General features: G+C 37.4%; 1 protein-coding gene and 1 long non-coding RNA gene across 2 annotated transcripts in view; one reads left to right on the top strand and one right to left on the bottom strand.

The window, feature by feature from the left end:
* ZEB2 (zinc finger E-box binding homeobox 2) overlaps window positions 1-23450 on the top strand; it is a 153203-nt gene that overhangs the window by 14044 nt on the left and 115709 nt on the right.
* LOC306658570 lies at window positions 8106-15401 on the bottom strand. The gene is made up of 2 exons (XR_013763080.1): window positions 15295-15401; window positions 8106-15260 (listed from the first exon to the last, which is right to left on the bottom strand). It is a non-coding gene; the product is annotated as an uncharacterized lncRNA (long non-coding RNA).

Here is a 23450-nt window from a genome sequence, read left to right as displayed (position 1 = left end):
CTGGATAATTTTAAAACCTCCTCACTTTCCAACTAGACTTGGGGGTGGAATAAGCCCTTGCTTTCAAACCGTCCTGGAGCTGTGTGTATGACAGGCACTGGCTGAGCTGCTGATGCCCATTCGACAGGCACTGTTGAACTAAAGTGGTGTGACGGCACAGTTTTGTTAAGCTGTGAACAAAGGGCTGAAGATGCCTTGCTGGCATCATCCGTGTGCATATTGGCCTTGTCACAGTTTTGCTTGATTTAATGCTCTGTTTATTCCTAGATATTAAAACTTAAATTCTGGACAATATGTTTTCAAATACTACATACCAACTTTATTTCAAAAGCTTTAACTTTGAAGACCCTAGGGTCCATTTGCTGTACAGTTTCTGTGCAGCCAATATTAAAACACAGCTTTGGAAATAAATAGATTGCCAGTAGCCTCTTAGCTGTTATCCATTTAAAAATGGGATTCCAGTCTTAAAAAGTCTTATTAGGGTAAAAGATTTATTTTTCTTTGATCATTGGTTGAAAGTCATTATTTATTTCCAACAGTAGATTCTCACATAAATTGCTAAGGAAAAGTTACCTTGTGTGTACACAGTGCAGTCAGGGTGGACTTTTAAAAAGGCATTATTTAAGATATAGTAATGAAAAAAAATTTGCAAATACCTAGAAGAGCAGGCACATCTCCGTCAACAGGGAAAAGAGTCAAGAGAGTTCATGTTGAAGTGAGCCTTATTTAAGAGATAGCAGAAGAATTAGGATTGAGATTTAAAAATAAAATTGTGGTTACAAAAATCCCTGTTCCACATACAACAAGCAACCCTTCAAAAGAAATCTCAAGTTTGGTACTAAATTTAGATTCCAGTGTCCTGTTGAATGTGTCTTGAGCTTTATCTATGCCGGGTTTTTGTTTCCCCCTCTGCCTCTCTTTCCTCTCTTCAGGTTTGCTTCAAGTGTTTGCTAAGAGATTAGTTAGTAAGTTTATATTGAGGAGGTAGCCATGGGAAGCAGCTCTCTTCTTGAAGGAACGCAGTGGGTCAGAGTATGAAGATACGGGGAGCTAAGATGAGCTCAGGCCTGGGATCAGGTACTTTATTTTCTCTCAAAGACAAATGGCTCGTATAAAGGTTGGCGGGATGGCATCTCCCAGCAGGAGCACAGATGTTACCACTTTTAGAAACTTCCAAACAAGCATTATTGCTCGAGCAACTTTATGGAAAAAAAAAAAAAAAAAAAGTTTAAGTCTATTGCTAGAACACTCCCTTTTTATTATGTAAAGAGGCTATAATTTGAGATAATTCAGGGTTATTTTTATCTCCATTCATAAAACAGCATCTTTCTCTAGAGCTGTTGGAAGGAAGGTGAGGAAGGTGGTGAAGGAGAGAAAAATATTCAGCCCTGTGAAGGTATGGCTGCTAACAAGCACAGAGGCTGCACTAGAAACCAGAAATGGAATCTCCAGGGTAAAACACATGTGCATCTCCACCTGTACTGTGCACATTTCTTCGCAATAACAGTCTAACAAACAGAAATGAATTGTCCCCCTTCCCGCCTTTTTTATTGGCAGAAGTTTTACTCAGTATTCATTTATATCAAATAATTATTACATCCAGAAAGGGTAACACAGGCAGGGGTGCCTAGGCAAAAGTAAACTTTTATTGCTTGTTTTTGTATCACATCCTACATGAAAAAGACTTACACTGGCTGGCAGCCCTAGGTTGTAAGACACTCTGGCTGTTGTCTTACTTTCATCAGGGATTTCTGTGTCCAGGCCCATAGGCGTGAACAAGATTTAGACAGATAATCTGAAATGGGCAAAAGAATAGACCTTTTAATTTATTAATAGGATAGACTCTTACTTAATATACAAAGTGAATTTTGGCATCATTTGGTGTTTCCTATTAATATTTTGTTAGTAACTATTTATAAAAGAAACAAACAGAAGTTGATCCAAATAGTCCTCCTGCCCCAACCCTATCTCAACATTATCTACTTAGCCCTGCCAACTCATATCTTTATCATTCTATCTTTAAATTGCTCTAAAACGAAGCCATGGTCCCAGCTATGTTTTATAACAAATACATGACCAGAACCAAGATGACTTCTCGCCTTTTAATGAACTATTCTAGTTTAGGATCTTTTAAGGAATCAGGTGTAAAATGAATAGATCTCATAAATACACTTTGAACATCCATGATGGCTTATATGGCCCTTTCACCTTTTTTCCAGACTGGCATAAATGGCCTAGCCCAGGACTCATTCAAGTGAGCACACATCTCAGAATTATTCAGTGGATGACAGGAGGGAGACACCAGGCCTGTGATACCAATGAAGTGCATTAACTGAGAATGTCCCAGAGATTGGGAGTGGGTATGATGTTGGTATAGGGCATTCCTGGAGGGATTTCCAATTCATGTGAGAATAGTAACTGTAGATCTTCCACTATCCATTAACATAAAGGTTTCATAAACAAGTATCACTGACTGTTGCCCCCCCCCCCCCGCCATCCCATTCCTAGCTGAGTGAGAAGCAAGCTCTGCTTCACATAAATAAGATCTCTGAATTTATCTGCAGTGAGGTACGGCTTTAATGATCTGTATCTGCAAGCCAGGAGCATGAATGTGATCTTATTGTATCATAGTGTAGAGATGAGATAGGCTAGCGCTACAGCACACCAGTGCATTGTGCCTGGTGTCAGGAACAATCCTTCCATTTCCAAAGCAGCAACTCTTTATTTTTCATCATTGTTTCCTTACCTCACTTGTATGCTTCTTGTGATACAGATCTGAGTGAGTTGTGCAAGCTTCAGACTTGCCAGCCCCCAGCTCCCAGGCCTAGTACATAGTAATTCATAAACTCACCATATTAGAACTATCAGATTGAAACTAAGGGTTTCTACTAGTGGTGGAATTGGAAAGCCCATTGTTTTGATTATCATTTCATCAGCCCCAACTGATACTAGTATGCTCAAGGAAAACATACTTCAGTTACAGTTGATTTTCAGATTCCAAAATGGTGCTGCAAAGCCTGTGCATCTCTAATTATATTTTATGCTAGGCTGTGCAATACCAAAATATACGCCGCAGCAATCAGTGAGTGAACAGTATCAATCAATTTGTAAACAGATGAAGTCACTCATTCCCAAACTGGTTTTCCAAAAACAATTACTAAATTACAATAGAAAAAAATTGTACAGTTACTGTATTTGTGTGCTGTGTTACAATCAACATACCAGGGAAACAAAACAATTTAATGCAGAAAAATCATCATTCATCTACATTATAATTGCTTCTTTTTCACATCTACAGGGCGGTTAATTAAAATTGTGATTAAATGCGGTCGCGCTGCCTAAGATGTCTTGCCCAAAACAGGTGGTACAGAATTTAAAAGTAAAAAAAATGTAATTAGCATTGGAAATTGAGAAATTGCCTGTAAGAATCAGTGTTAATTTCAGTCAGTGATGAGGTAATTTATAAATGAATGCAGTGGAGGCTGTGCAAATGCACAATTGCCTTCCTTGCCATTCTTAGCATTCTCAGCATGCAGGTGAAAATGTTTTCAAAATATTGAGGTAATTTGAAAATCAATCCATGCATTCTGTATCTTTTTTCTCCCATTTGTACCAAATGCTGAACAAATGCTACCATAGATGGCACAATACATCAGTTTTTTACTTTCTGTGCTGCACATAGTTTGGACCTAGGTTAGGAAATGTGAGGACACAAATGGCAAGCCTGGATTGTTACAGTGGTCAGAACTGCACACCTGAAGTTCTGACTAATGTGGATTTGGTTTGCTGCAAAACAACCCTCATCAATAAAACAGAGACCTGGAGAGTAATACACACAGGAAGACCATTAACCACTCCAATAAATTCTTGAACTTTAATTTTTAAAGTTTAAGGAAGAAAGAAAATTATAATAAGACTGATATTTTTTATCTTTATTATTCCACATATAAACCTCTAACATTAGATAATAGTTATTACTAGAAACAATTTTTCCAGACATGAACTCTGCTTATTAATGCCATCTCTCCTTTTAACAAAGATGCCACTTTCTAACAAAGCATATCATTAACTTAATATATTTCAAGCTTTCTATGTACATGATTAAATTTATAGTTTAGATACTATTTTCAAATTATTTCTATTTACACCATGTTTTTACTGTCAAAATGAGAAACACTAAGCTTTTTAAAATTTTTTAATGTGAGAAATTTAACTTTAATGTGCTTATCTCTCTCTGAAAATATGAATTTAAAAATTTTAATAATGAACAAAGAATATGAGGTTTGAGTATTCAGCTGGATACCACTAGAGTTAAGAGACTGTGGGACTTCTTAAGCATCCTCTTCTGTGTTTGGCATCCTGCAAAATGATATCTCCATATAAAGCTCATCCTAAGAATGTTTAGTTAACTGTTGCAGATCAATTTGATTATCAGAGTCTTTCGTGTGAAATATTCTGCATGGTTCTTAGCTGTTTAGGGCAGAAACCAATGATTGTACTCCGAAGACATTCTTTGGGTAACTCTGACATTCTAGGGAGAGAAAGGAAAATAATGGAAACTCCTGAGAGCTTGTTGCCATTTCAGGTCCTGTATCAGACTTTCCCAGGCCCTTCTTCATCACTTTTAGGATACAAATGAAATGTGCAGTTTAAAGGTGACAACTCAGCTGGTTGTTCCAAGTGGCATGCCGTCATTTCTCCCATATTTAAATCTGTTTCTCATTTAATATTACAAGTAGAAATAAAATGAGACCTATAAATGGAGGAAGCTGAAAGGTCACTAGTTAACTCTATGATCCTCTCCTTTGACCAGCTCTTGCCTCCCACTAACTGTGCTGATGACAATGTCATATTCCAGCAGTCCATTCACCTCCAGAGGGGGTGGGGGGCAGATTTCATTAAAGGATGACTTCCTGAATTCCCTTCAGGACCTGTGAACAGAAGATCTACAGCCACATGGGGCTTGGCTCAGATTTCAGGGGAGTGGTGCGATGGGGGAGGTACTGTGACGTGCTCCAGGCTGCTCTGGTTCAGAGTTTACAAGGGGTCACAAAGGTTAGAGAATCACAGATGTCAACAAAACTCCAGGCCCTCCCAACCCCTTGAAAAAGTTGCAGTAGAAATCTCTACTTCTTTAAGTTTGACCTGCAATGCCCCACAAGCTAGCAGGGCCACTTGGAGTTACTTGAGAGATTCCACCCCTGATATGTGTATGTTGAGAATGACTGTCTTTCAGACAAGTTCCTTCTACCAAATCTCTTTTCCATTCTCTTGTGGGGCATCAGGATCCTTAGAAAAGTCCTGGACTACAGGCCTCAAACAGCATTAGATTGACTAACAAGTTTTTTGTTGTTGTTGTTGTTTTTTTTTTTTTTTTTTTAATGTCTGTCCTTTTTCTTTTCACAGTTTGCTATGTGATCTTTCTTGATTCATTCTGCTATTCCTAGAAGCAACACCACTTCAAAACTGATGTCAGATTCATGGAAGAAATGCACATTTTCTTTTTCCACTGAGGGTTTCTTTTGCCTTCGTTCCTGAGGGTCATCTGAGCTTTGTATTATAGGAAAGAAAGTTTTTCTTATTGCAGAAATAATTGAAAAGTACATCAGTAGGTCCTTTTTAGGCCTCTGGTCTTTTAGCAGGAACTCATGGGGTTCATTCATTCTGTATTCATTGTGTACACAGTGTGTGCCGGCACTGTACCAGATGCTGAGGAGCTCACTGTGTAGTGCGAAAGAGGGGTCCTTAAGACATGATCAAAACGTGGGAGTGAGATGTGGAACTTTGTCATCAGTGAGAAGAGTGCAGAGGATGGTGCAACTAGATATGGGAGCAGGTGGTGATGGGAGATTTCCAGGGAGGTGGCTTTTGAGGGAAGCATTGTCACATAATGGGTTTCACTCGTGCGCTGAGGGAAGGTGCCCTGGGCTGAAAGGATGACATCTATACGCATTGGAAGAGAGAACAGCCAAGAGCTCAGGCACTGCCAGCCAGCTAACATCTGGAACATGAGCACATGCAAGGAGATGAGCTTAAATTGAGTCTGCAAAGGTGGATGGAAGCATGAAAATCTCCTATCCCATATTTCTGGCTCTAATCCAGTAAATAGGTGATGGTGAGCTTATAAACTACCTCTTACATAACAGTGACATAATCATTTATGTTTCAGTGACATGTCTTGGCAACTATAGGAAAGATAATATTATCTAACATTTATTAAGTATTTATAATGCCTTGAAACCTGTGCTAAGAATTTTGTCTATGTCACCTGATGTAGTGCTGACAACAATTCTTTTGAGTAGATACTATTATTTTCATATTCTTTTTATAGATGAGGAAAGAGGAAATTGAGGCTTAGGAAGGGCATAAGCCTGAGTCGGGAAGAAAGTCTATGGTTAAATGTTACTGCAATCATGGAATTTCCAGAATTACAGGCAGTAGTGATCATGGACTGGAAGGACATTTGGAAAAGGAAATCCAGCATTTGAAAGAGTTATAGTGATGCAGTTTGATTCTTTGTTTGAGGGTGAATATGAGACTAAGTGGGGTGTAAGAATTTTTCATCTTCAAAATTATTCCTTTCATTCGTCACTATGTCAGTTTGTAAAGGAAAATGAAAAATGATTGCTGATCCTCAAGAAACTGATCCTAGAATATGTTACATCTTTGGGAACTTGGAAAGAGATAGTTAACAGGCAATCCTTCAAAACAGCAGAGTTTACTAAGCCGGGAATACTGGTCTTGCTGATTTAATTCATGACATTAAGGCCTTCTTCTGCCTTATGAGGAAGCAAATGAAAATAATCCCTTTGCAATGACTATTTTCCCCTTTTCTGAATTAACTCTTCCATTGCCTAAGACTCACCAGTCCTCAAACTTTCAAATTCTCCACACTGCCTTATCTCTGCCATCCCATGGCAAGCCCTAAAGCTGCTAACATTTTGTAACAACTATGTGACAAATTGTTGTGCTTTTATTCATGTCGGACATCTTTGCCAGGCTTGCTTGTTGTGTTTTCTGTTTGGCTGTGTCATGGGACCAAAGGTGCCTGCCTTTGTACAGCATGTCAAATCTGGTTAACATGCAGCCATTTATCTTTAAAACCACTCCTGCACAACGGCAGCGGTGGGCCAGACCACAGGGCTCCAAGCACAACCCAATTTTTCAGACCATCTTTTCTGCATATGGGGAGCACACTGGACGACAGACAAGATGTTTTATGATTTGAGGAATCTCTTAGAGACAAATTGTAGAGTGCAAGTGCATTGTAACTGGACTGCTGGGTGCCCAGTGAAGTGAGGAAAATCAGATACAGCATAGGCTGGAAGAATGAAACAAGAATTCATATCTCTGTGCAGAACATGCACAGTACTTTGCTCACACAGAGAGTTCACACATAAACAAAAGCATGTTTGCTTATTGGTTATTTGCAAAGGACTGTATAGCCATGGTCTGTGCATATATTCACACATAAGCCTTCGTTATGCATTTTGTGCTGGTGGGTGTGTCCACACGTGAACATGCAAATGTGCTTGTATGGGAAGACAATTTACTGTTACAGATTCAACATATGGGAAAGGCCTCCTAGTTCACTGAGGCATTTCCCTCCTAATGTAGTAGAAGCAGAATCTTTGTGTTTTGTACGATTATTTCAATAAAGGACTCTGTGTATTTAAGAAAGTCTCAGAGCCAGTTAGTGTCAAGTGCTGGAGTGAAAAATATTGAAGACGTTTCTTTCCCCCCTAAGATACTGCAAACTTTATAACCTAATTCACTTTGGGTTTACATTTCTCAATTGTGTCAAGGTATCTTGGGGATGATTTGCCCTTAAATAACTAATTATCAACAAAGGAGAAAAGACAGCAATAAAAAATGTGATAAACCTGCATAGACTAGTTTAACTAAAATGAATAATTAACTTCTTGAAGCAGTTAACATAGCAAACCCATGTAATTTAAATAGATTCTTAACATTTTTAAATATAAATCTATGTATGCACGCATGTACACGATTGTGTATTTGTGTATAGATACTGAGGTTACTTGAAGAAACATGCACAAATTGTTTTCTTTTCTCTTCTCTCTCTCTCTCTCTCTCTCTCTCTCTCTCTCTCTCTCTCTCTCTCTCTCTCTCGAGTAAAGGACCCAAGAGATTGCCTTTCACTTTGAAAACAATCTCTAATATCAGGAAAATGCGCTGTTTGTTTATGCGTACATAATGCAAGTTTGTCCGCCTGGGAACTGCAGCAAATGGGAGAAGTATGCATGGATTTCACAGGTAACAGGATTACGTGGGCACATAATTGATCCATTTGGAGAAAAAAGATGACAGTGCTCTAAAGATGCCTAGGCTTTGGAGATGGAGTTTATGAAACAGGCATTTGTAAATTCAAAGGAATCAATATGTCAATTTTATTACATCTCAGAACCAGCTGGGCATTAAAGGAACAGTAGCCTTTAAAAAAAAAAAAAATTGCAGTTGCCTATTTCTACATTGTCTACCTTTCTCAAAGGGCTTAAGGAAATGAACTTAGAGATTTGTACCTTCTCAGAAATTAATTTATGTTGTTGAAAAAGAATAACAATTCAGCATTTTGTCAGTTTTCAACCTAACCATGTGGTTCAAATATTTTCCTTATCATTTCAATTAAAGTCTCTTAATAGATACAGATAATAAGCAGAATATTGACTTTCAAGTAAATTCAAAGTGCAGGATTCATTGGACTTTTGCAAAAGTCTAGATTTTACCTCTTCACTGATGTGAGAACACAGTTTATGAGCTGACTTCAGGTATCCCACAGAACTTGCTCTGTGCTTGTCTGAAACATTCCTGTTTTATTAGAGTTTTTGACAGTTCAAGAAGCTATTTTAAATTAAGTTCCTAGATAATAGAATTTGGACAACATTCATATCAGATACAAATAGGATGTGAATTCAAGATAGCATATTAAAATCCCCAAAATTTTGCACAACTAAAGATGAAATTTAGGAGCTATTAACTGGTCTACATATAGGGGAAGCAGATCTTCTCTTCACACTCCCTGCTGCGTGCTGTCTGCTAGAGTCTCAAAGGTGAACTGTGTCACTATTTCATGTTCTCATCTCTGCTACCCAGACTCCTGCTCTGGGACATCTCTGGATCCATTCAATTCTAACAAATGGAACCCAGTTTTCCTCTCTCCAGGAGTAAAGGAATTAAAAAAAGAAAAAGAAAATATAGGAATCAGACACAAACCAATGTGTGTCCGAATTTCTCTGATTTTACCATTTAGTTTCCATGTGACCTGGAGTATGTTTCTTAACCTCTCTGAGCTTCACTTCTCATGCCTAGAATAAGGGTCAACACTGATTGATAGAATCACTGGGAGGATTGAACAAGATTCTAAGGACAGTCTGGAGCCTAGCAGATGCTCAGTAAATTCTGATTCTGACTCTAAGGTGTGACTAATCAGGCTGCCAGGAATCCTGACAGAGGTTCTCCAGTTTCTGGACCCTTCTGAAACATTCTTCAAAATAAGAAATAATAACCTTAGCCTGAAGTATTGGAATATTCCTTTCTTTTATTCTTAAGGGAATAATTTTAAGAAATGGGAAAGAAATAGCCACAGTGAAGGGCCTACTTTTTACCTCTGAGTTTCCAGGAAGTACACATATATTTTCTTTTAGAAATTTCACTCCAAAATATCCTCCAAAAATTTCCTCATAAGCAGGGCACAGTGATGCACACCTGTAATTCCAGAGGCTTCAGAGGCTGAGGCAGGAGGATCGCAAGTTCAAAGTCAGCCTTAGCAACTTAGCAAGGCCCTAAAGCAACTCTGTGAGACTGTCTCTAAATAAATACAAAAAAGGTCTGGGGATGTGACTCAGTGGTTGAGTGTTCCTGAGTTCAATCCCTGGTACAAAAAAAAAAAAAAAAAAAAAAAAAAAAAAAATTCCTCATAAGGTATTCTCCATGCTGATCTTTATCACTGCACTTACAATATCTGATTCCTGTTTGTCTCCCGACACAATGTATAAATGCCTTGAGGACAGTCTTGCCCATCTCTTATCACCAGTGACTAGCTCAGCATATGATCTATGAAAAACATTCTGTTAAAAGCAGGTGTGGCAGGTACATTAAAGATTTAGCATATATCGTAATAGCTAGAAAAAGGTTTTTTGTTAACTTTATGTTAGTTCCTCTGTCACATTTCTTGAACTTTACTTTGTAATAGTTATTGCCTTGTGAAAACTTAGATTTATTTATTTTAAATCAACTGGCTTTCTGCCCTTCTCAGTGACATCTTTGAGACCCATGGGTCAGAGAGGCTGAGAGGCAGGATGGATACTCAAAGACCATAAGCTTTGGATATCTGGGCTCAAATTTGGTTTCCACTTCCATACTAGCCATACAACCTGGAGCAACTTGCTCCACCTGTGTCTCTATTTCTCATGATAATTTCTATGTTCTAGGGTTGTTGTAAAGAAATTTTGGTAACAGGATATGTACCAAGTACATAGTAGATATTTAACATTACAACCTTCCCTCCATTTTTCTATTCTATTCTTGAGCACTCACTTTGGGTTGGCCTTTGGTGAGCTCTGTTTGCTTCTTCTATTAATTATTGTCAATCAAGGTGTAGTACATACAAAGGGCAGATAACTTCCTTCAGTCCAAATTTTGTTATGAAAACTGGATTGTTTTCTACTCAAGGAAATGAGCATGCAGAAGTACTTTCCGTATTTAAAATCACAATCATGATAACTATTTTCTGCCTAATCTGTTTCTTTGTTTCCACCATCCTGTTTAGTGAGGCATTTGGTATTTGTGCAAGTCTTTGCCACTGTCTTGTGCTTGGGTATCTCAGATCTCTCTTCCTCCATGATCCCTTGGAGATAATCAGAAAAGGAGATACACTGAAACTTCTTGCCTAGATGTTTGCCATGCAACTATATGGATTGGTTAGTTAATAGAGTTGATTAAAACACTTTGTTTGATTCTGCTTAAGCATACCAGAAATACATTCAAAATCTACAGCTACAAAATGTAAAGAAGGTAGTCCAAATATAGTACTACATAATGAGCCTCCCTTTGGTAGTATATAAAGCAGTTTAGAGTATAGCTTCAAATTCTAATGAAGATCATTTTAAATCTTGCACTGAATTGTGAATTTAAAATTCCCATGTTCTCCATAAGTATCTGAAGAGGGGCATGTAAATACCATAAGTGAATTAATTACTGCCTTAAGTTGGTAAAGCATGTGCGAATCCAAACTTTATTCTTGAACTTGCACTTCTCTTCCCAAGGTTTTTTGAACCATTTCCTATATGCTGAGTTCTGGATACCTATTCAACTTCTGAGGACATAAAAAGAAGGTGTTTTTCTTTGCATAGATTGAATGTTTCAATCTCAGAAAATCCCCACCACCACAACAGCAAAAAGTCTGCCAGGCACCATGTACAGGCACACCTTGAAATTTACAAAGCATCAAAGATACTTATAACTTAAAACTTGCAAAAACATGAAAAAATGTTACCTCAGCTTTTGTCCCTCCTTTTGCCATTAACAGTATAAGCTTCTTTCTATGAGAAGACCAAGTGGTAAGAATATTTCAGTCCCTGCTTATGTTTTGGTGATGAAACGGGACTACTAAAGTTAGTGTACAACTTTTCCAGGCTGACTCTTGTCAGAAACCCAAGGAGAAGGGAGAATGAAACTGTGGCTAGGCTTGCTGCTGGCGCCCACATGGCGCCCACCCCAGTTTCTTCAGAGACTCCATAATTTCCATGGAAGGGCCAGAGGCCCTGCCAATATCCGCACATCACTGGCATGATAGACCATAACAGCTTCTTCTGAGCCGTTCCGGTCTATCGTGTCAATGCGTACTCGGGGAGTCCTCAATGCACGGATCATTGACACGGCACTACATAACGGCTCCTTAGCAGCCATTATTGGGTATCAAGTCAATGCATACTCAGGGAGACTTTATCGCACAGACCTGCACAAGCAGACACATGCCGAATACTAAAATTCCTTAGGAAAATTAGTCATTGCCCATGTGTGATAGCTGTTTTCCATTTTGAATTTTAACCATTTTGGTGAAAGAAAGAGAAGGGAAAATATCAGAGTAGTCCAAAAAGTCCTTTAAAAACTAGTGTGCAAGTCATAAGGGTGGGGTGGGCTTAGGAAGATGATGAACTTCTAATTTCTTTCTTTTCCATGGCCTCATTTTATTGTGTCAAAGTTGTAGAAAGACTTCACTTACGTTGGACTCTTTTTCAAGGGAGAGTATATCCCAGAAAACTTTGTTTTGTATTTCAGATGTAAATCTCAGAAAATGTAGTGGAAATGATGACAGACTCTCTCTAAGTATGAAACAATGGTAATAGGTATTGTTATAATAGCCTTACAGAACTATGCAGATCAAAAACATTGCATGCTGTGATGATCTCTACAAGAAATGTCAGTTAGTGGTCATCCAGACTTTTAATAACTGAGATGTTAAGTGGGAAAGGCTCTGTAAGGATCAGAATAATGATATGACATTGATGATAGTAATAATAATATTACAGTCACCCCTAGCATTCTTTTGTGGCAGGCACTTTATATACACTATTTCATTTAATTTTTTCAACTGACACTACAAATCAGAAAACTATGGCTTAGAAAGGTTAAAAAACTTGACTGATGTGAGGCAACTGCTAAGTATCTGAGATGGGATTTGAACTAGGTCTGGTAAGAGTCGTGTTCTTATTATTACTTTGCTTCTAGTAATAATCACCCTTGGGGAACTAGGTGTTTATTTAGAATATTCAACCCATTATCTGCTCACTGATCCAGGAAACTGAGGCAGAGTTATTTCAGTAATTCCCCCAAATAATACAGAAAGTCAGAGTAAATATCAGAATGCAACAAGAGGCAAATGTGTCCTCTCTCTCTGACAACACATTAACCACAAACAACACTTGGGAATTTCAGAGCCTGTTTGTATTTAAGAGGGAATGTCCACTGTTGCCATCACTTCTGAAAAGATTTCCTTGCACCAAGTCAAAATGGTGTGAGTTTTCTGTTGTTGATATTTTTTTTCCTTTTGTGTTCTGCTTACTGACTGACATCTGCTATCATGCTAAGCAGGTGTTCCTATGTAAACGAACGTGCCCTGTTTGTGTTTCGCCATCCTCGCTGCTGCGCACCCAAATGAGCAGCGTGATTAAGAATCCTGTAAATTTTTGAAAGGAAACGGATGGCTACCCTACTAGAACATAATTACACCGTTCCAACATCCGCAGCTCACTGCTGCAGCAGAGTTGGAGAACAGCAGAAATTAATAATATATAATAGCATCATTCTCGTAATTTATAAATGAAATAAAGTAGAGAGGAGATTCTGCTGATATGCATTTTCTCCTTAATTCTAAAAGACAAAGTATAGATTAGAATTTTAGTGGGGTGAAACCTGGCCAGCAGTCTCCCACTAGTTGCCTGATTCATGATAGCAATGTTTTTGCATAGGAAAAAGAGGTAATATCTTAGGCCAGAAGGGGAAAAAAATGAATAAGCAAGTCCCTCTAAAGGCAACACTACATAAAGGGGGTCTGAAAAAAATCTCTGTGGATTGTGTGCCGACTGTATTTTTAAAAGATTTTATTTGAAGACTTCAACGTGTGCTGCATTTTTTCTGTCATTATAATAACATACCAACATAGGTCAGCCACCCCTCTGAGAAAAGAGAGATCTGATCAGTTAAAGATGTGGTCCAACATGAACTTGATGCTAAAAAGCACTTAGGCAAGTTCTAGAGATCTGCTACACACAGTGCAGGTACAGTTAACAGTACTGTACAGTACAATTAAAAGTGGGCTAATAGGGGAGATTTTAAGATATGCTTTTATCACAATAAAAAGCAATTATATCTTTTCAAATACATTGTTTTGAGCCCTGTGAATGTGTCAGTGAGATTCATACAAATCGTCATTAGAGTCAGGGAATCAATGCTTTTAATCCCACCTTTTAACCATGCTGGAGAAATAATAATTCTTTCTGAAGAGGCAAAAAAAACTATTTGGTAAAAGTAGCCAGTAGGATTGCAAAAGGAAGTTAACATTTTTAATAATTTTCTGTTTTAACTTTTTGTGGTTAAGTTGCCTGATAAGTGGTGAACTCAAGTGTTTCATGTGTTTGCCCCCCATGTGCCCAAGGCCTATCACATGTGCACACACACAAATGATAACCTTGAAGAAAAATAGTATTTATAGTATTTAAACAGTTTTATTTAAGCAGTTTTTTCTTCTTAATTCCAAAGAATGACAATGTGTCCAAAAAAAAAGTCAACGTGGATTTTCTTGCTTTAATTAACCTCACAAAACATGAAAATACTATTTGCCTTTCAAGAGAAACATGTCCGTTTAAGATGCTTATTCATTTAAGCAGTATTCATTTAAAGGTCCCCTTGAGTATTACTCAATGTGTTTTGATTTGGTTCAGAGAAAATAAATTCATTTAATAGATTTATTTCATTAACAGGTATTTATTTAAGTGGGTTCCACTGTATTTAAATCTCCAAACAGTTTCCATTACTTCCTTAGCTCACTTGCTTCATGTTGACTAATTTTAATAAGCCTAAGGTGCCTAGGGTCTTATTGAGTGTTCAGTTTGATCAATATGGTTAAATTAAAATTGTGCAAAATATAAGCAAATGTACTCTAACAACACAGTGAAAAATGTGCTGTGTGCTAAGCATTGATTGGTAAGCTGTGGACACAGATATGTGGTACTTGGTGAGCCTCTGAGCTACCTGGAACTGCCACAGTCCTCTGAACCTCCTGTCTCTTCAGACACACACACAACATTCCCATGCATACATCCTGGTCCCAGCACAGGGATGCCTACTGACTTAGAAGAGGAAGGGCACTTACGTCAGGTGTTTTGCTTTTTGATTTAATGGAAAACAGAATCTAAGACTCATGGTGGAATCCTATGTAAAGTAAAAAAGCCAAAGATCTAATGAAAGTTCAGCTACAATTATTGCTGAAATGCTTTAGACAATCAAGGAATGAAGACCCTCGTTCTTTTCCATGAAATAATTTTTTAGTTAATTGTAGTTATTTTCAATCCTAATCATTTGGTTAGCTTGTATTCTTTTTTGAAGTTCTTGCTTGTAAAGTTTGATTTGGCAAATAAACACCACCCCCCAAATTTCTGAAGTATATACCAAAATCAGCCTTGCCATTAGTAGTGCATTTGAAAACCTATATAACTTAATAGATTTCAAACAATGAAAACCTATATGACTTAATAGATTTCAAACAATGAAAACCTATATGACTTAATAGGTTTCTAACAAATTCATTGCTTTCTGTATAATTGTAAAGCTAAATAGATAACTGAATGCAGTTAAGTGGACTCCTGTTAACATGAACAAAGTTTTATCTCCAGTTCTTAAACTGATTTTTAAACCTTTCCTTTTTAGCCTTGTCTTTGTTTTCCTGTTCCCTATTTTATTAGATGAAATAGGATCAGCATATTTAATATTCAATGTCAATCTTTTAAGCTCTGCATAAATCTACCACAATGATGTAGCAATCCTAATTATATCTCATACAAAATTGTTTCTGGTACATGTTTGCTGTTTGGAAAGTTTCTTTTTTCTACCTGTTGTGTGCTCTTGTGTTTATCTCTAATCTTCTTGCTAAGTGATAACTACCATCACAGCACTGACTTTCACTGATATCATCTCTTCCTACATGTCCAAAACATAAGTTCACATGAGCAGAAGTTGATCTTATCAAAGGTAAATCAGAAGTTAAAAAAAAAATAGCAGGAAGATAAAAAAAAAATCAAAAATGTACATCTTTCAAGCAGTGGTGTTGTATTTAGGAAAAGTGTGTTATGTTCAGATGAAAATCATTCTCTAGTTTGAACTGACCACATAGTTTTATGAGCATAAAGGATTTGAAGTTTCCTTTTAAATTACATCTAGTGTTTGAGCTTCCTAACATTTAACAGTGTAGTCCCCAGCAAGCTTGTAAAATAAAATAATGTTTGAGTCTTAAAATCATCAGAAGTTAAGCAGACCAACACAAGTTCAGAAGAAATGACTTTATTTTTGTAGTGGAGCCAAGAAAAATACTAAGGTTTTTGTTTAGTTTTGTGCATGTTAATCTTGATTTTTCCCAGTGTTTTGCATGTTTTGAGTTTTTAATATCAAAGGTACTGCTCTTTGTAAACAAGTGTAAGTTTACCCAGGCAGCTTCACTTACACCCTTCCCTTGTAATCAGATGTGAAAATTACACCCTCCCTTTTGGATACATGATAATTACACATTTCAACACGCAAAGAATTGTCTCTGTTTCAGTTGTTGGAATGAAAAAGCTGAGACATTCAGTAAAATATATTATTATATTAAAGATCATTTCCATAATTGTTTTCAGGATTTGTAATCAAATCCATGATCAAGGTAGTTTTAGTTTTAAAAAGAATACACATGGAAATAAGGAGTGAATAAAATTAATTGCTGAGTTCCACTTGAATGGCCATTCTTTTATAAAATGCAATTGAAAAAAAAATGTTACATTCTTTCTGAGGGAAAAAAAAAAACTTTTTACTACCCTATTTGACATTTTCTTTCTCCATGCTTAATGAATTACCTATTTTTCATGTATACCAGAAATAAAAGGGAAAAATCTACCATTCTGTGATCAGTGTGAAAGGTTTAATCAGAAAAGAAATAAAAATACAATGAATGAATCTTTTCAAGATTTTATTCTTTTAGCAAGAGGTCTCTTTGGCCAAATAGAAAAGTTTTGTAAACTCAAGTAAGGAACCTCAAACTTCACAATCAGATTTCTAGATTCATCAAGAATTTCACTTACATCATTAAGAAATTTGTCACTGTGGGTATAAAACAAACTGGAACCTTAAAAAATGCATAGCTTTTGGCAAATAACACTGACTCAAAAAATATCTCTTACCTCTGGAGGGGAGTGTTTTTAAATTATTGATTCGTTTCTTAAACAGAGAAGAAAAGGAAGAGAGAAGGCAGTGTTGGATGATTAATTTATGGCTTCTTAAAACAGTTTGAGGCATTGAGGGATAAATACCCCAACTGTTTAGTTCTCCAAGTAGATAATTTTTTTCTGCTGATCCAAACATTAGCATAGGTTACTGAGGGCCAGTGATCTTATAGCTCAAATCTGTTTTAGAAAGAAAAGGAGTCCTGTAGATTTTTGCTCGTAAAAAATGCCCCAGCCCAAGTTTCCCAAAATTCCAATTGTGGGAATTAAATAATGATACTTGTTAATATTATATTATAATTATGCTTACCTGTATGTCCTTTCCTATTTTAAAATTATTGCAAAATCCGACATATTTAACTTTCCAAAATATTTTCCCTTAATATTTTCATATAATTTTAAACTTGGAATTATCCGAAGAATTGAACTCTTCACATTCGTAGCCTTTTCTCATTGAGTAGAAATTGAGACACAACTGGCAGAACCATGATTTGAACCTCAATCTTTTGATTCTAAATCAAAGACAGGATGCTGTTTTGAATGTTAATCCATTTTTGTTGTTGATATTGTGCCCCAAAATCACTGTGAGATAATGTCTTGTTTTTCCCCTAAGTTTTCCCCACTCTGAAATTTCAGGTATTCATTGTTTTATACAACAAAAAAATGAAGGGAGCTAGAATCATCAAATCTAGTACACATGAGTGAAAAGTATTAACAGATATTCTGTTGCTATAACAAAATACTTGAGGCTGGGTCCTTTATAAAGAAAAGGAGATTCTTTAACTCATAGTTCTAGTGGTCCAAGAGCATGGTGCTGGACACTGTCCAGCTCTGGTGAGGGTCCCAAGACAGATGGAATCACAGTGGTGGGATATCATGGCATAAGAAGAAGCCGGAGAAAAGGAAGGCACTAGTTTGCTCTTTTGGAACAAACTTTCACGGGAACTAATTGGGGGGATCTCATGAGAACTAGTTAATCCATTCTGAGTTCGATGCCTCCATGACCCAATTACATTGCTGTAGGCTCCACCTCCCAAAGGTTCCAGCACCACCCAACATGACCACACTAAGAGTAGAGCTTCAAACCTATGAATGTTGAAGGACAAACTCAACCCATGTCCACGCCATAACAGTGATTTATTAGCTTATGGGAGTCATATATTCTGAACTCATTATTTTTTTATTTAAATTATCCTGTGTTTTTTTAGGAAGACTGAGTAGTGGCTTTATAGGTGAGGTGTTCTGTTTTCCTAATTCCTGTACAGGCTGAGCAGAGAGCTCAGAAAATGTTTCATCTGGTATTAACATTAGTATGGTGTCAAGTGGGTTCCCACTTCAGTCCCAAACTAAGCCTTTCTTGGCATGGTAGAGAGGATGATGAGGAGGAAGATCAGTGGATAAGAGGATGGAAGGGTTGCCAGAAAGGAGTTAAAAGGCATGTGCTTCTGACCTCATTGTCTGTGAACACCTTTACCAAATTTAGCTTCCAAAGCAAAAGCAATGGCAGATTCACAAAGGAAGGGCTTTTAATGAGAAAAGTGCAGAAAAATTCATTCCTCATTAGGTCACCTGTCTTCTAGTAGTTTCCATTCCAGTGGGCTAATTGATCTGTGGTGATCTGGAATCAGAACTTAATAAAACAAGAAGAGTCCCGACCTTGGCTCAGGAAACGTGGAATTCTAGCTGTCCCAGTCCTGCCTTCCCATCGCAGTGTAACCTTAGGCACATCCTCCAACCTCTCTACACCTCACATCCCTAGCTGTAAAATGCAGGAATTGACAGAGATTACAACCCGATGGTTGTCAAATGTGTTTAGTTTGGCTCACAATGTATTTTAAACACACTTGAATAGACTGCGAGTGTTTAGAAATTGAACAATTTCACAAAAAAAGTCCGGATTGCAAGTTCCTCTGATGAATTCAAAAGATCTGGCATCTATGGCCCATATCGTTTCTTGGAAAGTTCATGTGAGAACTACTCTGGGTCCCCATAAGAAGGACCAATTGATTTCCTAACTTGCATGGCCCATGAGATGTGTGATGATGGGAATCAGGAGTAGCTCAGAATGTAGAGTGTTTCATATTATTCAAGGTACATTGACCAAAACATCTCACTTGATGTTCACAACAATCCTAGGAGGTAGAAAGAGAAAATATTTATTACAAATGGGGAGGGTCTGAGACTCAGAAACATTGAATAACTATTGGAAAACTGGCCTACTATTCCTTGCTTAATATGAAAGAGAGCCAGAATTCAAGTCTTTAGCTTTGGGCTCCATAGTCAATGCTTTCTGTACTGTCATAAGGTCTTCATGTATAATATATAAAGTATACACACACATATGTATATATCTTATCTGTATTCTTTTATTAATGAGAAATGAAAGATTAAGAATTCTCTCATGAATTGATAATTGTCTCAGTCTTTCCTAAATTGAATGAAAAATCATTTTTGGTATCTCTTCTTAGGTAAATGCTGTATTTCTATTAAGGGAAGCTATCAGATACTACATAAAAACACTTGCCACATAGAAAAGTACAGTCCATGCAAGTATAGTACAGGGAGTGACTAAGATCAAAGTTTTTAAGGAAATAATGATACAGAGAGATAGATGGTCAAAAATTTCATAAGAGGCAGGTGGAGATTTATGGGGAAATTGGGGTGAAAAGGAGTCTAAAATAAAAGATGGAAGACACAACCTTTGAAAAAAAGATATGCTTGAGCAATAAGAAATATAAGGAGAAATAAAAGATGAGGAAAATGCATAGTAATTTAAGAAGCAAAACCCTTTAGGACAGAGATAGGAGAGAAATGGGAAATGCTAGAGAGGAAGTCACAATCAGGAAGTGTAGAAGAAAAACATCCAAACCAGAAATCCGAATAAAGACATGAGAGGAGAGGGTGGTAAATATGAAAAAATGCAAAAGTATGTTTTTTGGGGTTCAGAAGTTGAAGTGAAAATGTATTTTCATCACAAAGCCCTGTTCAACCTGCCTGGGTATAAGCCCAAGAAAGGAAATTAACATTATTAGAAGAAGATAACAGAAATTAGTAGGAAAAGTGTTTGGATGTCAGGAGGTAGGAAGAGAAACTGTACTGCAAGGAAAGAGGACATGGGTGGAAAAATAGAGGATGAGAACCTGTGGTAGGTGCAGGTAAAAAATAAAGTGAGTCAAGACAGACCATGAGTGGAACCGCAGGAAGCTGCAGTGAGGTGGACACGGAAGCCACTCTCAGGGAACCTGCAAAGAAAAGGAAACCTCAATCTTAGATGGGAGGGGCAGAGCCCAGAAAGGTGAGAGAGGAGGAAGTTAAACAGTGCAAAAAGAGAAGATGAAGAATGAGAAATCAGGGAAAGGGGGGAAAGAAAACAGTAAATCAAAGTCACAGAGCTTAAGCATTGAAAGAAGGAATGAGGTGTTCGGTTGGAATTGTTCGCTCATGTATTGGTTTCTGTCTTCTAAGATGAGATCCCCTGCTTTATTTCACATAGTTCTATAACGATATTATACCATCATGGCAAATTCATGTGGAAAAGTACTTTGTAAGAATGAACAGTTTTTGTTTTTAATTTCCCAAAGGATGAGGTAAACTTGATGGTTCTCTCTCTCTAAAGGATGAAGCACTGTAGTGGCATGTAAGAGTGGGGCTAGAGGTAATAATCATTCTTTGAAACTGTTCCTTCAACAAATTTATAATTCATATAAGGTGGGAATTATGTTCAAACATTCATGGCAAAACATCCTCTACATTAATTTACATTGCTTATACTGAAGATTTCTTGAGTTTTCAAAAAAAAAGCAAAGTTATTTTTTGTAGGTTCTATTTTATAGTCGAATTGTGTAGACCCTGTATTAAATTCTTTACCTCAATACTACATGTGCTCATTTTTCTTGATTTGAACACTTTCTTGCTCCGAATGTCCTCAAAGTGTACCCTTCGGAGCTCTATAATTTAGAAGTCCCCCCCTTTCCCAACTATTTCTAGTCTCCTTCTCAAATTGAATTAATGTAAAGCCTTTGGCAATACAATTTCCATGTCACTGTAAAAACAATGTTAAAAGTCATAACAGATATGAGAAAGGGGAGGAAATAAGTATTATGTACTTCCAGTCACACCCTGGGCCATATGCTTGGGCCATGTGCCTGGACCATGTGCAGCATGCCCCCTCCAGTATGGTCTGTGTCACCTGGGGGACACGTGAGATAAGAGCCTCATACAGGATTAACTTATCTGAAAAGGATAGACCTTTCTCCTGCTGCAAATACAACGATCTTTTTCATAAGAACCCCAAACAATGAATTGTTCAATATGAAATGTATTCTATTTTTTGGAGGGAGAGAGTACTGGAGATTGAACTCAGGGGCACTTAACCACTGAGCCACATCCCCAGCCCCATTTTGTATTTTATTTAGAGACAGGGTCTCACTGAGTTGCTTAGCACCTCGCTTTTGCTGAGGCTGGCTTTGAATTTTCCATCCTTCTGCCTCAGCCTCCCAAGCCACTGGGATTACAGGCATACTCCACCAAGCCCAGCTCCAAATGTATTCTTTTTCTTCTTCCTTTTCTTCTTTCTGTGGTATTGCTCCACAATCCCTGACCCCCTTTTGAGATTTTTACCTCAAAGTTTTAGTTGCCTGGAAAGAAAAACAAAATCAGTGAGCTCTAATACTAACAAGTAATACTATAATTGTTAGAAAAATCAGTTTGAAGTAAGATGAAATTCTCATAAGTGACTGTCTCTGTGAAAACTTATTCTAATTCTAGAGTGCGTATAGATGGACACAGCTTTCATATCTTAGAAACAGATGATTACAAATAGTCACATGAAAAAAAAGACAATACCAGGAATACCATAATAATGACAATAGACTTATTTTGTATGAATAGCTAGAAAAAATAAACAAATGATTTTTTAAGCTTTTTTGTTTCTGTTTTTTTTTTTTTTTTTTTTTTTTTACCGATAGCATATAGAAAAAAGTAGAAACGACAGGTAGGTAGCTAAGTAAGATGACAGGATGGCAGGCAGAATTCCTGCAGAAAGAATTTATAAGGGAGCTGCCACATGTAATATAATACAGCTAAGTTTTAGAACTGCAGACAGAGTGGGGGGTAGGCAATATTTCTAGAACAACTGTTGTTCTTAAACATTCTCCTAATGCTAATGCTAAGTCACTCATCTCCACCCCCACACACACACCGCTTCCTAGAATTAAGAAAAGTTCTTCCTTAACTTGGGTTGCTATGCAGAGAAGTGAAATTTCATTGGGTCTGAATGCTTTTCTGTCAAGTGGGGACTACTGGGAACCCAGCTAATGTGCATATTGATGTACCCTGTAGCTTCAGAAATGATGAAAGAGCATATTACTTATTTCCACAACAACAAAGCTAAGAGAAATTTGAAAGCAGCCAGTTATTTTACCTGGGGACTTTCTCCCAGGTGACAGGGGTATAGAGTCATGGAATTTAAATACTGGGGCATTGCCATTTTGTAAAATTTTTTGATGGGGAGCCACAATGCCACTCTCAACCAAAAGAAGAATTAAAAGACCATTGCTTTCATTTGCACTCACTTAGTCTACTATGCCTAAAATATGGGAAAGCATTATTATGCTCATTCAGATTATATTTTATTTGTTGTTTACTAGGCTGGGCTGACATGATATGATTTGTGCATTGCGGGGTCACAACAAGCTACTAGCAGGACAATTTGCTGAATCAAGAGGATGATTGTGTCTGGTGCCAGTCAGTCGCAATTAGGACCAGGATCAGGGAGGCCCAGGGCTTGTGCATCGTCTTGGGCAAGCTGCATAGAAATCAGCTCACCTGAAACTAATTGTCACAACAGAGACCTTATGCAAATGAGCCCTGGGGTTAGCGTGGGAAAAGAAAAACTGTCGCAAAGATAGGTGACCTGCTGAGCAGGGGGTCTGTTGCTGGGGAAATCTTTGTTCAATGAGTTTAAAAATGTTTTCATTGTTTAAAAAAAAAAAAAAAAAAAAAAAGTAGCATACACACTCACCAAGAGTGTGGAAAACACACTTATCTAAAATTCCAATAAAGTAGAAGCCTGCTTTGGAGCATGCAATAAACTGGGAGTCTTTACACTTTATAAGGGCTAGAGTAGGAAAATAATTTCCCTTTGCAAGGGCTTTTAAAGTTTAGGTGCTGCACATTGCAGAGTGGTGTACCTTGAATATTCACTGGGAAGGTCAGGCCTACTGCCAGCCTGGTGGGACTTCCACCTGCAGCCCAGCAGTCCACCACAGCACAGCCATGAAGGGGGTCTGTGAACTAGGCAAGAAAGGCCTATTTTCTAACTGAACTTTACTTTTATCTCAGGTGAAGAGCCATGAGTTTCCTATCACATGGTAAAAGATTCTAGGAAATAATGGCAGTTTCTTGAATTATAGTTTTCCAAATCAAGTACAATGCAACACTATGAGAGTCCAGGAATAA

The sequence above is a fragment of the Sciurus vulgaris genome (genome assembly GCF_902686455.1).
Source record: "Sciurus vulgaris genome assembly, chromosome: 3".
Taxonomy (NCBI): Eukaryota; Metazoa; Chordata; class Mammalia; order Rodentia; family Sciuridae; genus Sciurus; species Sciurus vulgaris.
This window is presented reverse-complemented; position numbering and strand designations above follow the sequence as displayed.